Source organism: Eleutherodactylus coqui, chromosome 13 (genome assembly GCF_035609145.1).
Source record: "Eleutherodactylus coqui strain aEleCoq1 chromosome 13, aEleCoq1.hap1, whole genome shotgun sequence".
Classification (NCBI taxonomy): domain Eukaryota; kingdom Metazoa; phylum Chordata; class Amphibia; order Anura; family Eleutherodactylidae; genus Eleutherodactylus; species Eleutherodactylus coqui.
In genome coordinates, this window is record NC_089849.1 from 124,419,465 (window position 1) to 124,429,488 (window position 10,024).

Below are 10,024 nucleotides of genomic sequence, written 5' to 3' on the forward strand. Positions count from 1 at the left end.
TTTTCTGTCTGACGCACCTCCGGGGATCCAGGCAAGGTACTGACAATGTGTTTCACTATCTACAAGTGATAGCCTCAGCAGGCCATACCCTCTGAAACAAATAGCACTACTTATATAGGTAAACCACATCTCCTCCCACTTGGGGAGATCAGCAGTCACAGCTAAACAAGTCAGTGTTTCCATAAAATACAAACTGAATGCAAAAAAATCTAATTAGCAACATAGATAAAATACTTTGTAGGACATAAAAAGTGGAAAAACAAATCCATATACTAAAAGAACTCAGTTCATTTACATAACCACACCCCTTTGCATTGGAATGAAAACTACAAACAATTTAATTTATATAATAAATATAAGTTCATCTTTAAGAGAGAACACCCAGACCTAGCCATCATGAAATATTAAAAATGATTATGTTGTGAGGATTATTCCATATCAGTAATAAAATACATCTAAACCGCTATATCAGACATCTCGTTTAACTCATCTGGCTGCAATGTTTTAATACTTCATTTAAATATAAGGTGAGAATAACTCGGGAGGTTTTGAATAAACACTGAATTGCTCCAACTACCGAACAATCGCCCTCATTCTGAATGCAAGCAAGAATCTTCTCAAAATATAAACAGGAAAGACTGAGATCAGTAGTTGAAGTGGCGCTCTCTGATGCGCAGGCAGGATTCCAGCGAGGACGCAGCACCCGCCACTATACTGCAATCCTGCGATTGACCATGGAAAAAGCTTGAGAATATCTCAAGCTTTTTGGGAACAATATGGGAAGGAAAGTGAAAGGCCAGGTAAAAATATACAGCTAATTAATACATTTGAGAACCTCGCTATTAGAAGTGGAAAGAAAGAACAAAGACAAAAAATTCAGAAGGAACGTAGAGGAGTACGAGACACCGATCACAAACTAACATGATTGTACACAAATGCCCAGAGCATGAGAAACAAGGAGAATTGGAGCTCCTAACACAGGAAGAGAAATATGATGTCATCGGCATCACGGAAACTTGGTGGAATGATACACATGATTGAATACAAGGCCTGAAGGATACAACTTATTTATAAGAAACAGACCTAATAAAAGGGGAGGAGGTGTTGTGTTGTATGTTAGGAGAACATTAATCTCCACAGAGATTCAAGCTTCAGAGCTGGGAGTTCTGTAGAAACTAGGAGAACAACAGAAAGGACACCATTGTAGGCATTTAGTATAGGCCACCTGGACAAGCAGAAGATATGGATGAACTCTTTCTACATCAGAGGGCCGAGCTCTCAAAGAAGCCCAACATAGTGATCATGGGAGATTTTACCCATCCAGACATTTGTTGGGAATCTCTCCCAGGTAAAAGTAATGGATCCAACAAATTCTTATCTGCTCTTGGTGACAACTTTATCTTCCAAAAGGTAGAAGAGGAAACAAGGGGATCTGCTATCTTGGACCTAATTCTTACCAACAGGGAGAAAGTGGTTGAGGAAGTAAGGGTGGGCGGGACCTTAGGAGGCAGTGATCATGATATCCTTGAATTTTGGATAAAGAGGGGAGGAAGACCTGAGAAAACTCAGACCTCAAGGTTGGATTTCAGAAAGGCAGATTTTAATGAACCCAGAAACAGGGTAGGAAGAATCCAATGGCTGGATGTTCTTAAGGACAGAAATGTCCAAGAAGGTTGGGAAACATTGTGAAATGAGATTCTCAAAGTACAATCGTTATCAATCCCTAAAAGTAGGAAGAATGGGAAGCATTTAAAGAGACCCGGATGGATGAACACAGAACTTGTACACATGTTAAAGAGGAAGAGAAATATGTTTTGTTAAACAGAAAGAGGGGGGAATATCTAAAGAGGAATATAATGGGGTCTGCAGAAACTGTAGGGCAAGTGTCAGAAAAGCTAAAGCCAATAACACAGGTCTGGAAAAAAAATACAAGAGCTGTTTTGGTTATTCCACATAATTATATTTTTTGGTATGCTGAATCTGAAAATGACCTCGGTTTTGTCATAGGATATCGTGTTTCCTGACAATTCAGTTATCTATGTTAAATGAGGCAATACCTCAAAATAAATGAAAATAGACCTAAAATTAATTTTTAATTACAAATTTTACATGAAAATCAGCTTTAAACTGAAATTAGCACTAAAACACACTAAAATGGTTTCTTCTTCCCTGTGAGGCTCCTCGTTGTACATTTACGCTTGTGAGTAGCATCTGGAATGTCTCTCTGAAGCATCCAACAGTAGTCGGCCATCATTGGAATGCTCCATTTTCCCTGGTATCTTCTGTCCATCTCTTTAATGTCCCGGTGGAATCGTTCACCTTGTTCTTCACTCACACCTCCCAAATTTTCAGGAAAGCAGTCAAGGTGGGATTGGAGGAAATGTACTTTCAAACTCATCAGGCAACCTAAAGCTTGAGATGCTTTCAGCATTTGTCCAACGATCTTTTTGTATTTAGGATCTTTCTTATTGCCTAAATTTCTCTACGACCTCTTTAACCCCTTCCCGCTGCAGGGCGTAAGTTTACGTCCTGGCAGTGGGGTACTTTCCGCAACAGGGTGTAAACTTACGTCCTGGGGATAGCGCGAGATCAGAAGATAGAGCTGAGCTATGATTCCCGCAGGTAGTGTTAACGCCAGAATCCCGCTAGTGAAACAATAGCACTGAGATCAGTGGCTTCGCTTCGTCCCGGTTCTGCTGGCGATTATCTCGGCTCACATAATGCGACTAGATCCATTTACGCACGGACATAGATAAGCAAAACCTTTCTGGTTATTTAAGTAATTCTGCCATTTTTTGCCACATCTTGTGCTTTATTTAGGCCACCTCCACACAGGCCACCTATCTTCCCGTAACAGACGGGTGGGATTTAGTCTCGGCCTCGTAAAGGGACTTGTGTGGAATGGCGCAGAGCGTAAAGGTAGGGAAAAAGAGGTTTTTACCTTTTACATGCGCAACTTCGCTCCGTAGCGACAAGTGCGGTTGTGCATGCGCCCGAATATTGGCAGTGACCTCATATGTAGCTTGGAGCGCTCCGGTTTCCACACGTGTCGGAGTATTCATAGAGCAGGCGGGTATCCTGCTAGTAAGGGCAGCTGCACTCACCGCTGCGCATTCATCCGGCTTTTCTTTTTTCCGCCCCACTTAAACTCAGTACTTTTGTGCGCAACTTTGAAAAAAAATGCAGGAAGATGGATCCTGTCCGAACTTTCCCACATGCGCTGTTAGGCTGGGTTCTCACAGGGCGAATTCTCGGCGGAAATCTCGCACAAAAAAACTAAAAAGCTGGCTGATCGCCCCGCGGCGTCACACATACAGAAACCGCTCGCCGGAAAGAAAAGGCCTATCGTTTTACGGGCGTAGAAAAAGTACACAAGAATCTCACTGGACGCAATCACAGTTGTGTGTTCAAGGGGTTAACCAGCCAGCCATGTTTGCGGGCCGCTATGCGCTGTGATGATCACATGGCGGGATGAAACTGCTGATCTCAATGCTTTTGTTTCACCAGTGGTATTCCCGCGTTAATGCTACGTGCGAGTAGGAGAGCGACGGACCGATCTCCGCGTTTTTTTTCAAAAGAGTGCCACAGCGCGGAGTTCGAATAGTCCGAATGCAGAAATAACCGCGGTTCATGCGCTCCGCAGCGCGAGTCTAGTAGCGCACACCCTGCCTGTTTTTGCCCTAATAGATTACAATGGTAAAACTGGCCCGGCGCTCGCACACAGGTCACATGACACAAGGCGGCGAGGGCATTTACTGCAGATCCTAGAGGAAATAATGGGGATTTCTTACAAGAAACCTCCCAAAGACAGGAGGGGAAAAGATTTTTCAGGCGGCCCCGACATCACAGCTACCAACGCCTGCCATGTGAACACACCCTGCAATTACACAGAGCGCCCTGCAGGTGGCGCACCACTGTCCTCTATCTGTAGGACTTTCCTAGCTGCCAGCAGGGGGCGCGGTGCACACGATTATGAATGGCGCATTCGCAGGTCTGTCGCTCCACGGGTTCACTGGACATGTCGCTGTGGACACCGGCACGCATATTTGGTATTTCAGCCGCACTTAAGCGGCGCCGCTAATTAGAGCCACCTGATTGGCTCTTCGGCACCACGTGACTACACAGAGTGCACGCGGATTGCCTTAAGCAGCCGTGCACTACACACTACAGTTAAGCAGCTGTGCACAGACCCCCCTTGAAGATGTGCACGAGTGCTACTTCACAAGACCCGCGGGAGGTTAGGGTTTGGGGTTACGGGTTAGTGTTAGGTTTAGGGCTCATGTCCGCGGGCAAAATAAGAATTAAAATCCGCAGCGGATTTTAACTCTTCTCCTGCCCGCGGATCCGCACCCCATAGGGATGCATTGACCACCCGCGGGGTAGATAAATACCCGCGGATCGTCAATAAAAGAGATTTAAAAAAAAATGGAGCATGAAAAAATCTGGACCATGCTCCATTTTCATGCGGGTCTCCCGCGGGGTCGGCTCCCGCGGGCTTCTATTGAAGCCTATGGAAGCCGTCCGGATCCGCGGGAGACCAAAAATAGGATTTTAAAAGAATTACTCACCCGGAGCGGGCGCTGAAGGTCTTCTCTTCCTCACGGCCGGATATTTCTTGCTTCGGCTCGGCGGATGTGCCCGGCGCATGCGCGCGGCACGTCGGCGACGTGCCGCCGGCGTGACAAATTCATCCGCCGGCCGAAAATGAAGATCCGGCCGTGAGGAACAGCTGACCTTCTCCGCCCGCTACGGATAGGTAAATGCTTTTAAATTCTTATTTTCAGCGCTCATGTCCGCGGGGCAGGAGGGACCCGCTGCAGATTCTCCATGTAGAATCTGCAGCGGATCTGATTTTCCCCGTGGACATGAGGCCTTAGGGTTAGTGTTAGGTTTAGGGTTAGCACGGCTCATCGTGCACGGCTGCTTAAGTGTAGTGTGCAGTGCACGGCTGCTTAAGGCAATCCGCGTGCACGCTGTGTGGTCACGTGGTGCCGAAGAGCCAATCAGGTGGCTCTAATTAGCTGCGCCGCTGAAGTGCGGCTGAAATACCAAATATGCCACCGGCACACTGGACCTCCCCACAGCGGGCGAGCCCCCTCCAGTCACATGACCTGAGGTCCTGCAGCTGACAGTGAGATGTAAGTGATGTCTGACAGCAGTCCTTCCTGTTCCTGAGGAGCCGCACCACATGACATGTACAGACGGCAATATATATATATATATATATATGTGTGTGTATAAGGGAGGAGCCGCACCACATGACATGTACAGACGGCTATATATATATGTGTGTGTATAAGGGAGGAGCCGCACCACATGACATGTACAGACGGCTATATATATATATATATATATATATATATATATATGTGTGTGTATAAGGGAAGAGCCGCGCCACATGACATGTACAGACGGCTATATATATATATATATATGTATATATATGTGTGTGTATAAGGGAGGAGCCGCACCACATGACATGTACAGACGGCTATATATATGTGTGTATAAGGGAGGAGCCGCACCACATGACATGTACAGACGGCTATATATATGTGTGTATAAGGGAGGAGCCGCACCACATGACATGTACAGACGGCTATATATATGTGTGTATAAGGGAGGAGCCGCACCACATGACATGTACAGACGGCTATATATATATATATATATATATATATAATGTATATATGTGTGTATAAGGGAGGAGCCGCACCACATGACATGTACAGACGGCTATATATATATATGTATATATGTGTGTATAAGGGAGGAGCCGCACCACATGACATGTACAGACGGCTATATATATATATATATATATATATAATGTGTGTGTGTATAAGGGAGGAGCCGCACCACATGACATGTACAGACGGCTATATATATTTATTGTGAGAGATTAGCGTTCAGGATCGGTAGCAACCTGGACATAAGCAGTCAGAGACAGTGACACATAGGATAAAGTCTTTAGTCCAGGCTTTGCCTGGGTTTATTTCCAAGCAAACAAAAGCAAAATACAGGCCTTAACATCAGGCAAACATAAAGTAAATCCTGCTCGTCTGAGCACTTACTATACATGTAGCGTCCCTGTCTACACACTGGTAACCAACTGGCTCCTGCACACAGCCAGCCAGGACTCTCAGACCTACAAAGGTCTCAGCTCTCCCTCCTGGCCCTGTAGGCCCAGGCTTTATAAGGCCTGGTACCAGCCCCACCTGGTACGTGCGAGTGACCATCCCACCCTTCGCTTTGGTCACTCCAGGAAAAGCCGGCCCGGATTATGTGGCTTGGAGCCACTTACACACTACAACGTGTTAGTAGCTTAATGCTACTAACACTATACTGCCGACTTCCTCCACCGAGCCCAGGCTCCTCGGTGGCACGTATCTGCCCAAGCGCTCCCCAAGGCAGCATAGGAGAGCATCCTAGGTGACACATACCTGCCCTCCAGCACCTTGCCGGTCACCGTCTCACATATCCTCCCCCTTTGTTCGAGCCTGTGGGGTCGGACACCTTTCGCCGTCATGCAATGCGTCCTTGATAAGGCATCGGCATTGCCCTGTAGCTTTCCGGCCCTGTGCTCTACCGAAAAACTAAAGTTTTGAAGGGTCAGGAACCGTCTAGTGACTCTGGCATTTCTTTCTTTTGCCTGTGACATCCAGGTTAAGGGGGAGTGGTCTGTGATCAGCCTGAAGTGCCGACCTAGCAGGTAGTATTTTAGGGATTCCAGGGCCCACTTGATGGCTAGGCACTCCCGCTCAACGATACTGTAATTTTTTTCCAGTGGCGTGAGCTTCCTGCTCAGATATATCACGGGATGTTCCTCTCCTTCTACTTCCTGGGACAGAACTGCTCCCAGTCCCACATCGGACGCGTCTGTTTGGACAATAAATTCTCTTTTGAAATTGGGTGTGACTAACACTGGACGTTTATAGAGGGCCCGTTTTAACTCTTGGAACGCCTTTTCTGCGTCAGGGTTCCACTTGACCATGACTGACTTGCTGTTCTTGGTCAAGTCTGTTAGGGGTGCTGCTATGCTAGCAAAGTTCTGCACGAACCGCCTATAGTACCCTACAATGCCTAAAAAAGCTCTCACCTGCTTTTTAGTAGTGGGTTGTGGCCAGGCCTGAACGGCTTCAACTTTATTGATCTGGGGTTTTATAATACCCCTGCCTATTACATACCCCAGGTATCGTGCTTCTTTGAGGCCTATGGCGCACTTCTTTGGGTTTGCTGTGAGCCCTGCTTTTCTAAGGGAGTTCAGTACTGCCTGTACCTTGGGTAGATGGCTGTCCCAGTCTTCGCTAAAGATGATGATATCATCTAAATATGCTGACGCATATTGACGATGGGGTTTGAGTATGATATCCATCAATCTTTGGAAGGTTGCTGGGGCTCCATGCAAACCGAAGGGTAGGCAGATGTACTGAAACAACCCTTCTGGCGTGGCAAACGCAGTCTTTTCTTTCGCGCTCTCTGTAAGGGGAACCTGCCAGTAGCCTTTAGTAAGGTCGAGAGTTGAAAAGTACCTGGCATGACCCAGTCTCTCAATTAACTCGTCCACTCTCGACATTGGGTACGCGTCAAATTTTGACACGTCATTTAGCTTCCGGAAGTCGTTACAGAAGCGCAGAGAGCCATCAGGTTTTGGTATCAGCACGATAGGGCTGGACCATTCGCTTTTCGACTCCTCAATTACTCCGAGGTCTAGCATTTTCTTGACCTCCTCGGAGATGGCTCGTCTGCAGGCTTCTGGAACCCTGTACGGTTTCAACTGAACCTTTACCCCTGGTTCAGTTATAATGTCGTGTTTTATGACACCAGTACGCCCTGGTATATCGGAGAACACATCTGAATTACGTTGTATAAATTCCCTCGACTCTTGTTGTTGGGATCTGGACAGGGACCCTGATACACACACCTCTGGGACCCCACCATGGGGGGTGCTCACTGCAGTCCGGGCTTCTCTGTCCTTCCATGGCTTAATTAGGTTTACATGGTACAACTGTTCTGCTTTCCGCCTACCTGACTGGTATACCTTATAATTTACCTCTCCGACTTTCTCAATTATTTCATAGGGCCCTTGCCATTTTGCTAGGAATTTACTTTCTAGGGTGGGCACCAACACTAGTACCCGATCCCCAGGGTTGAAGGTTCTCACCTTGGCGGACCGGTTATATACCCGGCTTTGGGCTTCTTGAGCCTGCTGTAAATGTTCTCTAACAATGGGCATGATCGCCGCAATTCGATCTTGCATGAGGGAGATGTGTTCAATAACACTCCTGTAGGGGGTGGACTCGTGCTCCCAGGTCTCCTTAGCTACATCAAGGAGCCCTCGGGGATGTCTACCATACACTAATTCAAAGGGAGAGAACCCAGTGGAGGATTGTGGGACTTCACGGATTGAGAACATTAAATATGGCAGCAGACAGTCCCAGTCCTTCCCATCCTTATTGACTACCTTTTTTAGCATGCTTTTTAGGGTCTTATTAAATCTCTCAACCAGACCATCCGTCTGTGGGTGGTACACCGACGTCCGTAAGTGCTTAATATTCAGCAGCTTACACAATTCCTTCATGACCTTTGACATAAAGGGGGTTCCTTGGTCCGTCAGGATCTCTTTTGGTATGCCCGTGCGGGAGAACATGTGAAGTAGTTCCTTTGCAATACCCTTGGATGACGTATTGCGTAAAGGAACGGCTTCGGGGTAACGGGTGGCATAGTCTACAACCACTAATATATGTTGGTGACCCCGGGCAGACTTCACCAAGGGCCCAACTAGGTCCATAGCGATCCGCTCAAATGGCACCTCTACGATGGGCAAGGGCACTAAGGGGTTCCGGTAATGGGGCATAGGAGCTGTTATTTGACACTCCGGGCACGACTCACAGTAACGTTTTACATCACCATGTACCCCAGGCCAGAAAAAACGCTGAAGGATGCGTTCCTTAGTCTTTTCGCTCCCGAGATGACCTCCCAGCACATGCTTGTGTGCCAGGTCTAAGACCATCCTACGATAGGACTGAGGTACCACCAGCTGTTCCACAACCTCCCCACGGACCTTGTCAAACTGATACAACAATTCTTGGTTGACTGCAAGCTGTGGAAACACAGTATCAGCCCCTGGGAATTGAGGCTCCCCATTTATCACTTTAACATTTTCCCTGGCTTTTACTAAGGTGGGGTCTCGGAGCTGCTCAGTTCCGAAATTGGCACGTGAGACCTCTAAGTCAGGCATAGCAACTACTTCATCCTGTACCTCCGTCTCACCCGCCAATACTGTTAAGGGAAAGTTATCCCCATTCTCTTGGGTCACCCCTACTGCTGGAACCGTACCCTCAGGGTCAAATGGTTCTGGACACACATCATACACATTTGCATTATCATGAGCCTTATTTGCAGATGACCCTCGGTGTCGCCACAAGTCCCAAAATAGGGGAAAGTCTCTCCCGAGGATCACGGTGTGCATTAAGGATTTTACGACGCCCACCTCATGGGTGGCAAGTCCACACGGAGTATCAAATCGTACAAAGGCAATAGGATACTCCTTGGTGTCCCCATGCACACAAACAACCCCCATGCGACGGCTGGTGAAGGTTGTGGGATCGACCAAGCTGGAGTGTACCAGCGTAACCAAGCTCCCTGAGTCCAGTAGAGCTGTCACCGCAAAGTCATTCACCTTTAGGTGACATAATGGTCGATCAGTCTCTGACGCAGTCTCTGCAGAACACACTGGCCGTGCGAACATCGACCTCCGCCGGGCAGAGTCACAGTCCATTGGTTCCACGGTAAGTGGACAGTGGGCAGCAAGATGCCCGGGCTCATGACAGCGCCAACATCGTATGGAGGCCCGGTCTCCTTGGGGTTCTACCCGGGACCCGAATGTCCATTTGGGGCTCCTCCTCTGCCCCAAACGATGCCCCTCTGAGCCGCCTCCCCTTGGGACACTTTTGACACCCCTTACATATGGAACAGTCTTACCAGTGGCTCCAGCCGACTTGCTGTTCCCGGGGTTGGAACG

General features: G+C 47.6%; 1 protein-coding gene across 1 annotated transcript in view; it reads left to right on the plus strand.

The window, feature by feature from the left end:
• LOC136588127 (oocyte zinc finger protein XlCOF7.1-like) overlaps positions 1–10,024 on the plus strand; it is a 67,132-nt gene that overhangs the window by 41,908 nt on the left and 15,200 nt on the right. The gene's annotated exons all lie outside the window — the stretch shown is intronic.